This window comes from Vanacampus margaritifer, chromosome 2, assembly GCF_051991255.1.
Source record: "Vanacampus margaritifer isolate UIUO_Vmar chromosome 2, RoL_Vmar_1.0, whole genome shotgun sequence".
Lineage (NCBI taxonomy): Eukaryota > Metazoa > Chordata > Actinopteri > Syngnathiformes > Syngnathidae > Vanacampus > Vanacampus margaritifer.
This window is the reverse complement of record NC_135433.1, coordinates 53596686-53616115: the sequence shown is the minus strand read 5'-3', so window position 1 is coordinate 53616115 and position 19430 is coordinate 53596686. Positions and strand designations below refer to the sequence as shown.

Below are 19430 nucleotides of genomic sequence, written 5' to 3'. Positions count from 1 at the left end.
TGGTAAAAACAAGTTTCTTGCATCTCTATTCGCCACAATTGCAACTGTTCCACCTGACCACACTCCTGCAAAGTTTTGTGGAAACCAAACTACTCTTTAGCATTTATGTAGTCCTGCTCCCAAGCTACAAAACCAAACAATTAATGTGCCTATTTTTACTGAGTAATTAACCGAAGAAACTTGTTTCTTGTGAGTAAAATGTTTATTGTTCAGTTGATGTTGAGGTTTGCAGAAACTATTTGATTTGAGTTTTTATATTTAACACTTAAAAACTAAGATTTTGGTCATCTAGAATGCGGACATTGAACATATGTTTTCTTCTAAATAACCGTCCAACCATTTTCTATCTTGCTTGACCTCATCAAACCCACGCCATCTTGCAAAAACACTCAACAATTGCATTGCCCTTGGTATCAAACAGTGACAAAAAGCTTGCTTTCAATATTAGCATTTAATTGATTTATTATATACTGAATAGAAAATGTTTTTATAAATTAAATCTGATGAACGCACAGTAAAAATAACATTTTTCTAGCTTGAAACGGAAGGAAAATGGAAAATTTGTGTTGTGAAATGATGAAACCACATGGATATTCTATTATTTACAATGTTTTACTCTGTATTATGTTGAACACACTAAATCTTATTCTTTTCTCTTTGGCGTCACCTTATTCAGTGGTCATGACTCAATTGCTCCATTTCTCACTGTCCTCTGCATTTTCTTTGCTAATCCATCTATCCACAAGCGTTCCCACACCACATTCACAAATCTCCTCTTTGGTCTTCCTCTTTGCCTCCTCCCTGGCGGTTTCATTCCCAACATTCTTCTTACGACCCTTGAATACAATTCCTGTATATAAACGGTATGCATCAAGGAAGGTTGTTGTACCAGAACTTATTCTTTCATCTGAATATATTTTCCAAACCCCCGTATGCTATGAAACCAAGTGAAATGTTCCGACTTCCCCACAGCATTTGAGTTTATTACTTTCATAATACCAACACCAAGAAACTTTTAGCTACCATCAATGACTCTTTTAAAACTAAAAAAGCATGGCAGCAGACTACCGTGAGATATCACCAGAGAAACTCCCAACTCTTTTACCATACCCAAGTCATTGACCAAAACACACTCAAATAAAACTGTTTTTTAACTGAGCTTGAATCAGAAATTGCATAATTCATCAAAACTAAAGACAGATATTTTTTTCCTTATGTTTCAATCTCAAGCACTATTAACAAACCAAATTATATTGAAAAAATGAAAATAGCAGAAAAAAACAACATTTATATGTTTAAAATATTTGACTGATCTGATTCAGACAAAGGGCGGCACGGTGGTGACTGGTTAGCACGTCTGCCTCCCAATGCAGAGGACGTGAGATCGAGTCTAGGCTTCGGCCTTCCTGGTTGGAGTTTGCATGTTCTTCCCGTGCTTGTGTGGGTTTTCTACAGGTACTCCAGTTTCCTCCCACATTCCAAAGACATGCATGTCAGGTTAATTGAACACTCCAGATTGTCCATAGGTGTGATTTTGATTGGCTGGTTGTTTGTCTCTGTGTGCCCTGCAATTGGCTGGCAACCAGTTTAGGGTATACCCCGCCTACTGCCAGATGCCAGCTGGGATAGGCTCCAGCGCCCCTTGTGAGGACAAGCGTTTAAGAAAATGGATGGATGATTCAGACAAAAGTCGGATAGGACTTTCTATATTCCAAAATATATTACAAGCATACTAACCAAGTAACCAACTACACTTTTTTTTACTTTACAGCTCACATTTTTCAATGGATGAATGGACTGGCAAGCCAGTAGACAGTAGGGACGTAACAATAACCGCAATATCGTCATAACGTGATATCGTGATATTAAAATTGCCAAAATATCATTGTCGTCATGCTACGATATTTAAAGCACATCTCTATCAATTTTTTTTACTTTTTCACCTGCTTCAGCCAGCACAGCATTATTAACTACATAGACTATGATACTCTTTTTGCTAGAGCTGGGCGATACTTGAGATTTTGGTATCGATCGATACTGGTACTGGTGCGAATATCGATACCAAGTACTTTTAGGTTCATAAAATATTATGGTTTTAAAATCATTTGTCCTATTAAATAACTTTTTTGTTGTTGTCATGCAAATTAGACTTTCTTGTTTAGTTCTTAAACATTTCATAATAAAGTATCCTCAACTGAAACATACCTGGGCTGTTATTGAAATGTAGTAATAATGTTCATATTCTGAGTCCCTGTCACTCTTCTGTATTTAAAGAAATGTCAGCCACCCAAGTTCCTCTAGTCTAGTCACATTACATAAACGATACTTACATGTTGTGCTACACTAATACCTAGCTCAATGGATAGTAGTTCAAACAAAGCATAACATGACTCATTGTCACATTATGTCTTTCACTGCAAAAAGAATTATTTGTTACAGCCAGTGCCGCCCACCGCTGTCATTGGCAGGCCGGCACATGCGCATGTGCTACAAAGGGATAGCGCGAGGGCCCCATGAGAAACTAAAATAAATAAATAAATGTAAAATATCGATACTAGCGCTCTGGTATCGACCCGAACCGATACTCACGTAGGTATCTTTTCTATCGATACTTGGATCAATCTGCATAGCCCTACTTTATGCTGCTGAGCCAATAGTGACATACGCTGTGCATTGTTTACAAAGTAATTCAAGATGGTGGAGGGCAGCGACCATACTGGCATAGTGGCATGGATATAGCAGAAAACTCAAAGGTTGACATAGATATAGTATTATGAGCTTCTTCGTTTTTTCTTCTTTTTTTTTATTGCCAACAACACACCACAATATTGTGATAATTATTATAGGTTCATATCGTGATAATATGGTATTGTGACATTTGGATATCGTTACATCCCTAGGAGACAGACAGATAGATTTGCACAGAACTGTATTAATGTTACATCATCATACTGTATTTGTTCACCGATTTACAGTAGATGAGAATAGCTCAATCTATTTTCACACCATTTAAATACGTTTCTGTACATAATCTGGATCCCATGTCCACATGAGAACGGCTGAGAGTGTAAATGATCCGTGGACCATGGCCTCATCTTGCCTGTTCTCTCTGATCTCACTGTGTCAGCAGCAGGAGGAGGCTCACAGGCTCCAACTGATCAGTTATGTAACACCCTGACTTTAGGGCTTCACACACAACAGCATCATTCAGCCCTATTCTGCCAAAACAACATCAACACATGCTACATCCGTGTACACTTACATGTATCTGTTCATGCAATCCATTCATTAGCACGAGCCCTGTTGGACCTTTGCAGAATTTTCTGCCGGACCCTTAGCAGATGGAGCCTTGCTCTGCCTCATCTGCAGCATCACCAGGTTCCTCCATTACATAATACAATTCTTTCAGCTTGACTGGCTACAGCCAGCACTGTGAAGCGTTTCAAAAAAGGCCGACATATTTCAGAGCAAAGACGTGCTATCGCAAATTTCACATTATGAAATGAGATGTAAAAAGATGCCTCCCTTATCCTAATGAATGCCACAGTACTCACCCAATACTTCTTTAGGCACACGACTATAATAAGATCCAAAACAATTATACAAGGCAAACAGCAAGAAAATAGTTGTTTTGTAATAGCTGGTTCATGTGGCACATTGTCTATTACAGTTTATCTATAAACCTAAATGAAGAAAACACATAAGAAAAAATGTACAATGTAACATTTATTTACTTATTTAACAGTAACACACAAACCAACATACACATACATTATAATGGAAGGTTTTGTAATGTCAAATTTAACAACTAATCGGGACACAAACACCATCAAATTTAGAAGTATGGACCAACATTTACAACTTACATGAAATGACAACTATCTTTTGTTTTCATTTCATAGAGTGTGTCATGGCTGTGCAGCTTCCAGTTTTTTGTGGGTTGATTTTTATGTGTTTTTCAGATTCGACGTGTTGCCATGCAAATATTTGTTGCCCAACACCTTCCAGAGTGCTAGCGCTCACCATGCACACACATAAACACTCCCTTCTTTTTTTTAACCAATCAGATTTCAGATTCACCATTCTGCACCTTCACGAATCTTGCGAGTAAGCTAGGGCACTTTTCAGTCCTTTGATTGGTTCAGCTATGTTTAATACCTCTCATTGGTTGAGCTTTAAACGCGCACCAAAGATTGATTTACAGGGTAGGATGATGTCGGACGTGGGTAAAAATGCACTTTTCAAGGTGCATTTTTAAGAAAAACTGAAGTTTTTGAGGCTAGGTCAGCCAACACTGTTGCTGGCTGGTTTGTTTCAACCCCGAAATAGATTTTTTGGGGCACTTTCAGAGCACTACAAAATGCAAACATGGAAGAGTTAGCTTACACAGACAGGCCTAGCAAAGAAATGATGTTTGCTGCATCAGCATCTCTGGTGAGAACAATGCATTTTATTTCAACCTTTGATATTGAGAAATATTAATTGTGAACTCCTACAGTATATTGTATAGTTAGAGGTTGGCTGGCAACGAGTCCATGTCAGATCATGTCAATATGAATAAGTAAGTAGTGCTGGGTTTGTTTTTAAACAAAGGCCCTTTGCTTAATTTTTATTTGGGGAGATAATATCGTAGTTTCTTCAACTGAACCTTTTCCCAGAGCTGATTGCAGGTATATTAGTCTACCCCTCCGGTGTCTGTATGGTGAGCGGATACTGTGTAATGTAATGAGTTGAATCGGCCACCTGTTGCATAATAAAGGTTTGGATTGGAGTAAACGACTTATTGTACATGGTACTTTGTCTGGGTCAAGTCACCAACGGCCTGTCTCATATTTAATGTCACACATACTGAAGTTATATAGCATTTTTGTATTTTATGACGTGATGGTAGATTAGGTCACTTATACCTACAAGGCCCAGGTCCAAAAGTCACAAGTTCATAATAATTGAGATGTCATTTGTTAACTAATCACATCGTAAAGCAATTGTGGACATTTTTCAGAGCACTACTCAGCTGCAAATTGCGGAAGCCTTCCTGATTCAGCCATTTCTACATTTTATACACTCTAAAAATGGATTGGTTAAAAAATTAAAAAACAATCTAGTAGGTTAAGCTCATATTGGCTTGATTATCCAATAGATTGGTCAGAAATTGACCATTCCGGGTGGTTACGGGCATGCCAATTTTATTGGTTAGCCAAACAACCAATTAAATTGGTGACAATATGAAGTAAATCTAGATAGATCACTTGGAAATATATTTATTGTATCAATTTATTGTCTTCTAAATGTATTTATTAATTGTTATACGAGATTACAATATATTAGACTATATTAACGTTAGGGGGGGGGGGGGTTAATTGCCTAGTACCTGGCGATTCGATTCGATTCATAAATCACGATTCGATTTGATACCGATTAATCCCGATACAAATCTATAAATTTATTATTGCAATTTTTTTTTTACTCAAATTTAGAAAATACTAATCAGTAAACTTCTACATGTACACTGTAAGATTTGTATGAAAATGTATTTATTTACCTGAAAATTCAGGGTTGTAACTGAGCCACTGCATTCAACAAACAGGTTGCAGTCTGTTTCATGTTTGAACAGCACTGAAATAAAATATTATGGCTTAATGTTCCATTAATATAACATTCTTCCATGCTTAATGTGTAAATCCTAACCCTAAGGAAGACGTTATTGTTGAATATTCCCATAAAAAATTGATGTTTAAAAATCGATTCGGACGCATATCGAATCGATTCGAGAATTGCGCGCTGTAATACTGCGATATATTGCCGAATCGATTTTTTCTAACACCCCTAATAAATATAGGTATGACCAGCAGAGTGGACTAGTGGTAGAGTGTCTGCTCTGAGTCTGGGAGGTTGGGAGTTCAATCCCTGGTCGGGTCATTCCATAGATTATAAAAACGGGACAAATTTTGCCTTCCTACTTGGCACTCCGCATTATGGGTTGGAATTGGGGGGTTACATCACCAAATGATTTCCGAGCGTGGCTGCTCACTGCAAGGTAATGGGCCAAATGCGAAGAACGACTTTCGCCCCACTTAGATGCGTGTGGCAATCAGTGGTACTCTTTTTGTCAGCCTCTTACACAGATTAAACAATATCTTGGTCAGAATGACCAATTTGTATCGGTTTGCCCAATCCCCAATATATATTGGTTGAAAACACCTACCATTCTAGAAGGGTTGTTTTAACCAAAGGGTCTGTTGGACACATAACTACCAGCTTGATTGGTCAAATGTAACCCTTTTTTGGGGGGGTTAATTTCACCAATCCGTTTTTAGGGTGTATACAGCCTGCACTCATTAGGGTCATGGTGGAGCTGGAGGCTATCCAAGCTGACTTTGGGTGAGAGGCAGGACACACTGGACTGACCGTCAGTCAGTCAATTACTGAGCACATATAGACAAAAAAATAAAAATAAATTTACACTTACGAACAAAGCTGTGGACTATTTAGTGTTTTGTGTCTGTGACAAGCTTTCACCAAATACTCCAAAGATGATTAATTATAGTGTATTTTACATACCTTGTATTCTACCATGCTAAAATTAGCCTTTTTTTCAGGGGGTGGTCCTGCCTAATGTAAAAGAGTCACTGTTCATTCCACCCGCTATTCTGTGGGGCCAATGCTGAGTAAGGCTGCCGTTACCATGACAACTAGGGACAGAACAAGTAGGTGGCCACTTGTTATGCCACAAGTCTAAAAAAGCTATAGCACAAATCAGCATTTCATCACCAAGGCATTGAATTACACCTAGACACACATCATAACTGACAACTACTACAACTATTACCACAACTAATAATACATTTAAATAGACATCTCTTCTAGCTATGTAAAGAAACCATTCCCAAGTTACAAACAAGTTCCGTTCCTACGCTGGCGACGTAGCCCGAATTTCCGCATAAGTCAGATTTCATCGTTAAAGTCAAAATTGATGTCAAAATGTGCAGTAATTAAAAACAAAAAAAACATATTTGCGGCACCCAGAAGTTGCCGAAAACTAATATTTTGTGTTTCTGCGCGGACGTTTATTGTTGACGGAAGGCAAAGTGGACCTTGAAAGCCTCAACACGGAAATGTGACAAGCATGACGGCGAGCCGACCTTTGATTTAACTTAACTTTAGATAATTTGATTACTGTGGGAAATGTTAATGAAAAAGTGATCTTCATCAAATCACGGTGGCTAAAGATAATTAAATATCAAAAACAAAAAAATTGTGATTTGGCTGCTATTCAGTGAAGGGGCAGATTTATTCTTGTGGATTACAGAGCCGCGAGCCACCCCAAAATTCTGAAAGGTCCTAAACTATTTTTACTGTCACTTTTAACAGTAAGCTGTGACTTTGCAGTTTTTCAAAATAGCTGGAATTCAGTGTACACCAAAACAACATACAATCGCTTAATGGATTGGTTTTAGTATGCTTAGTAAATTAAGCCTAAGAATGTCAAAGTGGTCCTGGCATCCTTCCATTTTTCTGTATGCAGGCCTCTGGGGGGAAAAAATGGCCGCCACTGTTCTAGAAGCTGCATACACATTGACGCGCTATGTTGAAGGAGGCAACAGGTTTGTCTCTCCTGATGAATCACTCTCACTGGGCTCGACACACTGTAACTGCAGAGGAGCACTATCACCGTGTTTATCCCACCGAGTCTGGAGTTACCTAAACAACTCCTCCTTTCCAGCTCAGTGGCACTGCCAGTGATGTGTGCTTGGTTTGCTGCAAAGGGCCTCAGTCTGTTAAGAGGAAAAGTCAGCCCAGGCTGTGAAGTGGAGCTGTTTGAATAAGTCATTTTCCATCTTGCGTCCATGATTCATAGAGACAAATTCAGCAACTCTACGATCAACATTTCTGTCTGTGTTATTCATCGAGCGCCAGGATCTTAAAAATCATGAGCTCACTTCACATGAATGTCTTGGATTTTTTTATTTTCCACCTCATACAGAGCCAGAGATTCCTAAAACAGAAACTTGGATCATATTTTGTAAACTGGGGATAGAAGAAGAACATTGTGCCTGTTGGTCTGGCCTCACAGTTTTAGACGACCAGTATGTGCATCTAATTACCATAAAAGGTGACTCTTCAATGTTTGGGACTCCAGAAATTGCCTTAAGCATCAACAATTTAAAATCTCCAATTGTCAGTCTCCTCAAGATTGTTCAGTAGCCTGTCTTGGCACATTGAAAACACATGAATTAATTCTCAGCCATTCTGGCATGTGATATATATTTGTATTCCTGCTGTGCTAATGAGCTCGTTGGGCCATTCATGCGTGTAAAGTGATAATGTTAAATGTGTAAAAATGTGTGATGCGCAGTAATGAACCGAGCTGAAGAATATGTGCTAAACTCGTGTAGTTATACAAAGTCAATACTGTCACTCTCACAGCAGCCTCGCTCCTTGCATAATCACATAAAAAATACTGTCAACAGTAAAGGAACCTTGATGCACTGCATTCGCAAAAGAGTTTAAAAGTAAAACAGTTTCATAATTATTTTTGAAAAATAATTTTGGGAATCCTAAAAAATAACTTTATATAATTGTATTATTTTCAAGTTTGTATCATTCCACAACATACAATGTATTGTATGTGCATAGGACAATGTGTATTTTTGATGGAATGTAAGTGTATGCTCTAATTTTATTTCATATGTTTTTATATATTTCATACCACTAGAGTACAACAGCATTCTTTCATCCATCCATTCTATGCAGCTTGTCCTCTTGAGGTTCGCTGGTGACGTGATGACATTTGCAATAATTATCAACAATAATTTAGCAAGCTAGGAAACAATTATTTAAAAAAAAAAATTCTATACATATCTGTAAGTTTTTACATTTTCAAATGATCACTTGTACAACATTCCTAGGGAATCATAATGTCTCTTTTCACAAGCTAATACCACTGACTAACTATTTTTAGAACACGACCACAGGTATCTCATGTGGTCCTTATGGGCGACCATGTTGGTAACCACTGATTTAGCGTTTTCAGTAAACCTAACATGCATGTTTTTGAAGTGTGGAAGAACGCCGAAGTACAGTACGTGAAGTAAAGTAAAGTGAAGTAAGAACATGGAAATTCCACACAGGAGGCCCAGAGCCGAGACTGGAACCTCACATGTGGTAAACGCTATCCTGCCCAGCATTGTTTCAATGAGACCCGAGTAAACAACTTATTTTTGTTGTTGTTAACACATTCTCTTTCATTTCCTTTCCCTCTTGTCAGTATTAGATGTTATGGGTTGCAGAAGTGCGTAAAAATAAATAAATAAATAAAAGAACAAAACTACAACTAGGATGGGGAATCAAAAGACGAAATTAAGAAAGTCAAAAAACTAATTTGAAAGTAATGAACAAATATTAGGACAAGACAACATGACATGACTTGGACAAGAAAAAGGACAAAGATAGCAAACATAATGAACCTAAAAAAGACAGAACCAGGGAACCAAGTACAAACGTACGAGACAATGCCGAACAACTGGACAAAACACGAGTGGCTGAGGGAGCTGATTGGGAGACAAAAGGGACCGGGGTGGCTGACGAGAACAGGTGGACACAAAAAACGAGAAAACATCAAAAGGGGCATAGGGAGAACATGCTAAATTTTAATTGAATCAAAACCAAATACGCAAAAACACCGATCATGACAAAACAAGATGCTAACAGACGCTGGCAATGCGTTCATGATGGCAATTAATGTTTTTGACAGCAACTATAGTAAAAGCCTTAGTCCACTTTTTAAGGCAAGAGAATCAACCTTGAGCAATGTTGATAAAAAGTATTTACTAAAATGACAAAACTATGTTTGTAGCGGTTAACAGGAATGGGTTCTGTCTATTTATATTCCAAACTCATTCTGTACTGCAGCCAACTCGGGCTGTTTACACAACTATGCTTATAGCTGTACATCCATTTATCTATTCTCTACACGGCTAAAACTACACCCTGAAGACTACATCCGGCCTGGCTGACTGTCAATCACGGTGCACGTACAGAGACAGGCATTTTTTTTTCAGGCTTGCGTTTGAACTTGTCATTATGTGGGAACTGACATCATGCTGACAACACAGTTTTCAGGCAAATGTACCACAACACTGATAGTGATTCTAGATAAGGGGTGTCCAAGTCCGGTCCTCGAGAGCACCCATTCAGCCCGTTTTAATTGTCTCCCTCCTCTAACACACCTGAATCAAATGATCGGCAAAAGTTCACATCCTAAATCTCCCACACGCCCTCTTCTTTTAGCCATTATATAGCGATATGTGATATGTCCGAAATCTTGCTTTGTTTGAACAGTTTTTTGAAAAGTGAGCCAACCAATCAGTGTTCTTTAAGATGATCATGGTATCTAAGGGCACATTATGGCAAATGAAACTGCTTGTATACAGTGTTGGCCCCAACACACCAGTAGTTTTATCGGCACTAAATTATATTCTGCTTCCATCTGATTATTTTCTATAGCACTTGCCTGACTTTAGGTAAATAATGGGTTTCGCCAGACTGATCACCAGCCCATCGCAGAGTCAGATTACATTTCCACTATAAAAAATAATAATAAAAATTAAAAAGCAAAGAACAGCACTGAAGGCTTCTCCTGACTGACCATGACAGGATACACAAACTGCTTGTCAAGCTAACCTATTCAGCCATTGCTAACAAAACAGAATTTGGTTTGAGTCTGAGGCACTGAGGATAGTTTACATTGCAACCACAAATACGTTTATATCATGATCATCTTCCTGTTTCTTATTTAAATGCTTCCCACTGTGGACTACTGCAAAGCCTAAATCCGAACTATTTGAAACAGGTATCCTATGCCTATCCTAGGCCTCCTAACAAGCTGTCATTGCCAACATTGAGCCACAGTTACATTATGGGAGAGGAGTGGAGCAGATTGCATGGCTCTTAAGCAGTGTGTATTATGGTGTGCAAGCAGAGTGCAGCACATACTGCAAGAGGCAGATCAACATGGCTTACAAGGTTTTATCAATCTGTCTAATGATGTAATTAATCATTTATGACAAACAAAGCCAGTGACTTACCCAATGAACTTATCAATGGCAACAAAGAGATATCATGATAGCTTGAAATTATATTAGGAAGGATTTAACTCCGGTATCAGACATCAATGCCAAAGAAGAGGCTTGACCCTAGTGTGATCAGGACAGGCACGAACGGTGGATAGTGAGTACAAATGAGCAGAGGCAGATGGCTCCAGGTGGCACTTCTTTTCTTTTGTTTTATTCTCCACATGTGCAAAAATGCAAAAAATGCATTGTGCAAAAAAGTGAATTGGCAGAAAGGCTCGGAGCATGGCTTCTCCAGCAGCAGTTTCTTCCACAGTGATGTTACAGGTTTCTTAAATGGGGACACTATAATTGGAACAAATCAATAAACTCCACAGGTGTAAATCATTAGACTAACTTAAAATCCTTCAATGTGAAAATATAACCCAAAACTAAAGAAATACTTACAAACGAATAACTAGTTCCCCAACTTAACCCATCTAGACAATAAACTAAATACTTAAATTTAGTAAAACCATGTGGCCACCCCATACACACTCTTCCACTTGGTCCAGGCCGCACCCTTTTAGCAATGTCTGGTCGACTTGGGACTCTTTTGACCTGACACCACCAAACTAGACGAACACGCTGTCCGTTACACTTCCCCCTCCCTCTCCAAGGCGAAGCCATCCTCCTTGCTTCTAGAGAGAAAGGCCGCTACCACATTTGACTTCCCATGATGGTACCGATCTATGAAGTCATATGGTTGCAGGAAGAGATACCATCCGGTGATGCAATTGTTTGAGTCCTTCATTCTATACAGCCATTGAAGGGCGCGATGGTCTGTCTCTAGCACAAAGTGACGTCCGGCAGGTAGTATCAGAGAGTCAACAGCGCATTTCACAGCCAAGCATTCTTTTTCCACTGTTGAGTACCTCGTTTCCCGATCCATCGTCCTCCGACTGAGAAAAATGACTGGTCTCCTCTCCCCGTCCTTCTCCTGGAGCAGGACAGTCCCCAGCCCACTTTGCAAGGCATCAGTCTGGATGATGAAGGGCTGACTGAAGTCAGGGCTGTGAAGGACCGGCCCTGTACAGATGGCCTCCTTCAGATCTTGGAACGCCCGCCCGCACTCCTCAGTCCAGTGCACTTTATTCGGTGCTGCTTTCTTAGTCAAACTCTTTAGAATGGCAGTTCTTTCATAAAATTCGGCACAAATTTGCTATGCCAACCAACAAGTCCAAGAAATCCTCTCACCTGCTTTTTTGTGATGGGGACTGCAAACGAGCCAATGGCCTCCATCTTTCCAATCTGTGGCTTGATCCTCCCAAATCCAATGGTGAATCCCAGGTACTGCACCTCGTGTTGGGCAACCGAGCACTTCCGGGGATTGATAGTCAGGCCCGCCACTCTAATCTTGTGCAACACCTTCTCCAGGTGGTGTAGATGTTCCCAGGAGCTACTATACACCACCACGTCATCCAAGTAGGCAGCAGCAAAGTCGGACACGTCCCACAGTATGTGATCCATCAGGCACTGGAAGGTTGCTGGTGCCCCCCTGACCAAATGGCATCACTTTAAACTGGTACATACCAAATGGTGTCCTGAACGCCGTGAGCTTCTTTTGCTTCCGGGGTCCAATGCCAGCTGCCAGTAACCTTTATTGAGGTCTAGGGTGGTGATATAGGAGGCTCGTTCCACTCTCGCCAACAAGTCGTTTACTCTTGGCATTGGATAGGGGTCAAAGTTGGAAATGGCATTCAGGTACCTGAAATCAATGCAGAATCGCAAAGAGCCATCCTTATTGGTTGCCAGTACAATGGGACTACACCACTCGCTGTTGGACACCTCAATGACCCCCAGTTCAAGCACATGGCGTCCATACAGCAGTTCGAAGGGGGAGAAGCTGGTAGATGACTGTGGGACCTCCCGGTAAGCGAACAGAAGATATGGTAGCCACTGGTCTCAGTCAGCGCCAGTGCTGGAAACAAACTTGCGCAGCATATGCTTCAATGTCTGATTATAGCGTTCTACCAGCCCATCCGTTTGGGGGTGATAAGGTGTGGTCCTGATCCCCTTAAGCCCCAACAGCTGATAGACTTGCTTTAACAATTTTGACATAAAATTGGTACCACAACCTGTCAGAATTTCTTCCGCAACCCCCACTCTGGAGAATAGTTGCAATAGACAATTTGCGATTTGTTCTGCTTTAATTGATCGCTATAGATGATAGAAGCTTCTGGATATCTCGTAGCATAATCGCAAATAACCAAAATGAAACTATTTCTTTTGGAACTTTTCTCAAGTGGACCAACTATGTCCATACCAATCCTTTCAAATGGGGTACCAATAATAGGCAACGGTTGCAACTGGGCCTGAGCAACCCTTTTCCCAGCTGTCAGTTGACATTAACATGACCTGCAAAATTTGGAAATGTCTGTGTACATGCAAGGCCACACAAAATGACTACAAATTCGGTGCATCGGTCTCTGAAGACCCATGTGACCCGCCCAGGGAATGGAGTGACACAGTTCCATTACTCGCAGTCTAAACTGACGAGACAACGCAAACGCCTCAACTTTCTTTGTCTGATACAGAATACCATTCTTGACAATGTATGCAATATTGCCCAAAGACTTAATCTCTCCCTGTCTTGACATCTTAAACCAATTCTCAAGAGTTGGATCTTAGCTCCTTGACGGTCTCCGAGACCCTCACGTTCAGCTTTGCTCCTAAAAAAGATGACTTCCTTCCTGCAGCAGGAACGAACGCCTTAGGGAATGCTGGACATGAAGCAACACATGCTTGTAGAAACCATTGGTTGAAAATAAAGTTACAAGTACCCTATATTCCACATACCTAATATTACTTCATCCTACTACAGTATGAACAACAGTGCATATTGGATCTTCACTTGTTGATCATTCACAGGAAGGAGCAAATATAGAGTTCTGTTGGTAAAACTAGAACTGCAAAATAATTTGAAGTGACTGCTTGCAAAAACGTAAAATAAATTGCATGGAAAATATATAGCAGCCTGTTTGGTGGAGTTGGCTACAGGGAATTTGCATTTCAGTTGGGCATCTTTCACAAGAGATGGGCATTAATTAGGTAGTGGCTAAACACTACTTTGTTTATGTCAACAAAAGCTGATTAGACCTTTTGACTGCAGACAGCCTTTAATGCAAAGTTACTTACTCTTGTTGACTAGTCATCCAGGGTTTAATGGGGGATTTAGAAGGATTTAGACTTGATAAGTGGATCTAATGCTGATAATGCCATTAAAGTGCATCCCTCGACAGGTTGCTACTTTGTGTTTATTATTATTTTTCCCTCACATGTTAACACACATACGACTTAACATACAAAGTATGTTGACAAACAGAGCAAAAAAATACAAATACTGGAGTTGTTCTTTATATACCACAATGGATGTGTCTATGGGGCATAGTTGCCCCCACATATTACTTCATGTTACTTAATATTACAGTAAACTGTTATAATCAAACTGACAAAATTGTTCACTTGGACGACCAGATATTATTATTTTCTTGCCAGGGGTACATTTTCAAGACTGCAAGTATTGTTTTTTAAATTATTTTTTTTTTTTTTTACAATTGAATTACAAAAAAATATTTATTTTTTTTTATCCCCGCTCTCCCCAAGTCATGTGTCATTGTGTCCATATGGGCAAGGCACTTCACACACATTGCCTCCAGTGCTACTCACACTGTTGTATGGAAGGTGCAAATGTTTGGTGGTAGTTGGAGGGGCCGTAGACGCACACTGGCAGCCATGCTTGCGTCAGCCTGCCCCAGGGAAACTGTGGCAACTTAAGTATCTTACCGCCACCACAGTGTGAATGTGTGAGTGCATGAATAATGTATCCATTCTATTGTAAAGCGTCTTTGAGTGTCTAGAAAAACACTATATTAATCCGATGCATTATTATTGTTTTTGTTATACAGATTATCGCCAAATTTTCAATGGATTATTCTATAGCCAAAGGGCCCTGCCAGGGAGGGAAAAACATAACTTTGGAACCTTCCACATTGTTGTTGCTTATGTTGTTGTTGTTGTTGTTGTTGTTGTTACTTTCAGCTTATCCCACGAGGGGTCACCACTTGGATGATTCGTTCCCAAAAATGTCCCACTTTCCATTTCTTAGATGTATCGCGATTCAGACATGGATGAATCTGAATCAATTCACAAACGTCCACATTTCGATTATTAGGGTACAGAACGTTGAAAATAATGGAACTAAGAAGTGCAGTACCCATCATCTCCGGGACACTTTGGGAAGCGCACAGACGAAAACAAACATGGATGACCGCTGCCGTAAGATTAAAAACTGCTTCTAATTTAAAAGCAGATGTGTTGAAACAGTTTTGGCTTCTACAATGTCAAGAGCGGAAGTGAACTGGATAAAAGCCACGTTATATGCCATCATATGTAACATGTGTTGCACTAAACTAAAATTCTTTGTAACACAACAAACATGACAAGTCATGTAACTCAATTATACCACGGAGGAGACAGGGAGATGGCTGTTGTTACTGCGGGTATGGCCACAGAACAATCGAGGAAACGATTCCAATGCTGCCACCCTTATCAGAAAAGGCGAAGTGAAATACGAAGGCCCTCGTGCCGTCGTGAAATATGAGGATTTCGAGCACTGCTGCAAACCACGTTGGAACCCAGGCACACCAAGCCATCCCATAGCAATGGCCTCTTGTAATCATTTTTATGAGGAATTTATGGTTTCCATTTGAAGAGATTTTGTGCAAAGCATTTAGTTTTAGTCTGCAGTTAAGTTAATATTTTAGCAAGTATAGGGACACGGTTTTTTTGTTGCAGTTTGAAAATGCAAATGAGTCATAATGTAATTTCAAGGCAGACTTTTTTTTTATTTTGCTACTGTTGAGTTGCTGATACCATTTAAGGTGGGATTGCAAGTGATTAATGCTTAGTAAGACAAATCAAAAAACTGTTTTGTGAAAAAGTGCATCAATATACACAAATTAAAAATTCATCAATAATTGTTTGATACTCGAATCGTAGCCCTTGAATCGTGATTGAATCATGAGGTGCCCAAAGGCTCCCCACCCCTGTAAGTTGGTCATCAGGGGGAAAGTAGTGGTGCTCAAGAGCAATATTTAGTAAGCGAATCATTTTTACTAGCCACTTATTGTCTCAATACTAAGGACGGGCGAATAACGATATCAGGTATCTGTGCCGATATCAGCCATATTTATCGGTATCGGTACTTGCGATGGTGGGCGATACCAGTATTGACTGCCCTCTTGGGTTTTACGATCAGGAACTAGAAATTAGAAATTAGAAGAATAGAAAATTTACATTGACATGTGCTATATTGGGATACAGTAAATAGGCCTTTCTCTAAAATTACATGTCATTGTTTTGTTTTTTGTTTTGTTTTTTTTGGGGGGGGGGGGGTTTATGTACTAATGGTATCATTTGGTATCGTATCGGTGACTATTCAAGAGTGGAGTACTTACTGTACACTATCAGTCTGAAAAAAAAGTGGTATTGAATATCCCTACTCAAGACAATTATAATTTACACAACAAGTGCATGTTTTGTGTATTTTGTGCTAGATTATTTGAAATTTCATGGAAGGAAAACAGAAAATGTTCTCTAATTCTGGAATGACCCGTTATCTGTGGCGGTGACACAATTGTGACACACAATTCTAGTTTAAACCATCCAGTAGAATCCAATAAAAGGGCATGGCCTATATGCATGAGTTCCTACCTGATGGATAGTTCTAAACAGTGTCAAATAAATAACCGTAAACTAAAACAAACCTGTTGTCCCCCAGATACTGGAGAACGACAACAGAATCATCCACTGAATGTGGACGCTCACACCAAACACAAATAGTGAACTAAGGTTGAAAATCACATTGCACAAAATGAGAACCAAAGCAGTTACGTCACTCAAAGACGGTGACGTCATTGTGTTAGTTAATAATCTGCAGCTCGATGCGGTTGATCAGCTTCGTCTCCCAGAGGCTGGATGCACACAAAGAGGCTGGACCACCCATCACCGTGCCCCCCCACACGTCCCTGTCTCGGATACCCCTGCGTGCTCTCCTCCGCCTCGTGGGAGCGGAGGAAGGACCGCAGTGTGGAGCGTGGATGCTGCTGCTGCTGCTGCTGCCATAACCAAGCACAGCTTCACCCATCAACGCCACACGTACACACACGCCACTTATCGCTGTACATCCACGCACACTATGCCCGCCACTTCTCCTCTTACCTCTCAGATGGATATTCACTCGTCTTTTAATCCATGATCCGCACGCTGTCTCTTAATCACGTTTCTCCTGGCAAATGGGCGAAACAATTTAGAATCGGGAGGCCGCCCTGCCCGCTATTTCCTCTATGGAGAGGCCAGCGATGCACCGGCGGAGCCCATAGACACGACGGAGGAGCAGCTGGGTCCAAAAGTGAGAACTATTCACACTCAGGTGGAGAAGCGATGAACAGCCTCTTCTTCTACGCGATAAAAGGTGAGCGAAGGGGCGTCTGCGTTGTGTTTTCGATCGTCCTCCGGCACAACACGGCAGCGCTCGCGTAATTTCTCCCCCAAACACACGCACGCATGCACATGCACGCACACGCGCAGAGCTGCACAGCTCCGTGTCATTTAAAGAGATAGGATGGGGCAGCTGTGCCCAGAGCCTCTTCCTCTCCTGCTTCTTATGTAACCCGAGCAGCAGCTTCTGGCGATGGCTATAGACTAGTAGGTTATACAGACACACGCTCGCTTCCTGTGAAACACAGGTAAGCGCTAACGTGCAAACCTTGTGACCGTGGCCGAGGGGACTGCACTGCACAATGACAACCTGTGGGTGCAGACACTATGGGGGCAGACAGGGGTTATGCATGCGTCTGAAGTGGAACCCTCTTAAAGGAATTGACATTTATTTATATTCCCTGATGTCATATAATCATCAAACACTACTAGTAACATAATGATGAGACTACTATTTTTTTTATTTCACAGTAAAGTGTTTCATAAAAATGTCCATCCATTTACATACATCCACAACAGGGAAACAAACATTTTCTGTCATTTGACCAAGGCAGGGAGATTAACAAAACAAGCTAAATAGCTTGAATTCTGATTTCAGCCTTCTTCTCTTCTGTCATAGTTTGAATGTGTGAAGTGTCAGACAAAAATATGTTCTCACTTGGAAGAGAGACAAAATTACGGCCGTGGTAAGTTGGTTCAAAAATGGACGTGGTGAATATTCAGACAAACAGAAGTTAAGGAACTGGCTAATTAATTAACGTTTCTGTTTCTCAGATTAATAGCACAGATACATTATTTTCCCTGCAAAAAGGAAAAAATATATAGTAAAATAAGAACATTAAAATAAGAACATTATTAATTAAAATAAGCAAATGTATCTGTCAACAGAACACGAAAATTGAATTTAAATTGACCTGTAAGATTTAGAAAAATAAGAAAATAATACTAGGCCCATATCAACCACAGAAGTCTTGAAAATAGTATTTTGAGACTAAAAACAAGCAATATTAAATATTTTTCTTAAAACACATACATATTTACTTACAGTTGGCCTGAGTGTCAAGCAGGGAGGTAGTAACAGGTCCCATTTTATTGTCTTTGGTATGACCCAGCCAGGAATTGCACCCACAACCTCTCGGTCTGAGGTCAGACACTCTAACACTAAACCATTGAGCTGGTAGTGAATTGATTGGAAAGAGGAAAAATGAGCTTAGTAAACAGAACAAAACGGATTTTTACACAAGAAAAAAATGCTAACAATCAAGAGCTATATTGCACTTTTGTCTGATTGTTTTCAGGCTTGTATTTTTTCCATTCATCTTATTACTAGATTATGCAAAGTCTTAAAATAAGAAAATTAAACTTATGAAACCCCAATTCAGGGCCTTTGATGTTGGTTAGTCATCTTAAAATGTAGGAAATGTTTGTTTTAAGCCTCACAGTACTGAAAACTGGCTATTAACAGTCAATGCCAAGACTGCTTGAGACAATTAAGTATTAAGTATCTTAAAATAAGCACAATGATCTTGTTGGCAATTGTACTTTAAGTAAAAGTAACTTGTCAAAGCAAAATAAGTAAATTTAGGTTAATTTTAAGAAATTATATCTTACTTAAGAATTCAGTTTTTCAGTGTTGACACTGAAATGGAGAGCACCCGGGCTATACTGCATGACCATCTGGCACACAGGGCAGGTGCCTGGTGGGCTGGTGTCTTTTGGCGCTGATTCGGTGCTATTTAATTATTTTCTTCCTTTTTACCGGCCCACAATTCAGCAACTGAGGCAATCAACAACAAAAACTTTGGGCTATATCTGGCA

At 39.9% G+C, this 19430-nt stretch overlaps 1 protein-coding gene across 1 annotated transcript in view; it reads right to left on the bottom strand.

Annotated features, from left to right (window-relative positions):
• Window positions 1-17728, bottom strand: part of fbxl16 (F-box and leucine-rich repeat protein 16) — a 34743-nt gene extending 17015 nt beyond the window's left edge. Inside the window, exon 1 of the mRNA XM_077559275.1 lies at window positions 17334-17728. The gene's annotated coding sequence lies outside the window, so the exon portion shown is untranslated. The remainder of the gene's footprint in view (window positions 1-17333) is intronic.
• Between the last annotated feature and the right edge of the window lie 1702 nt (window positions 17729-19430).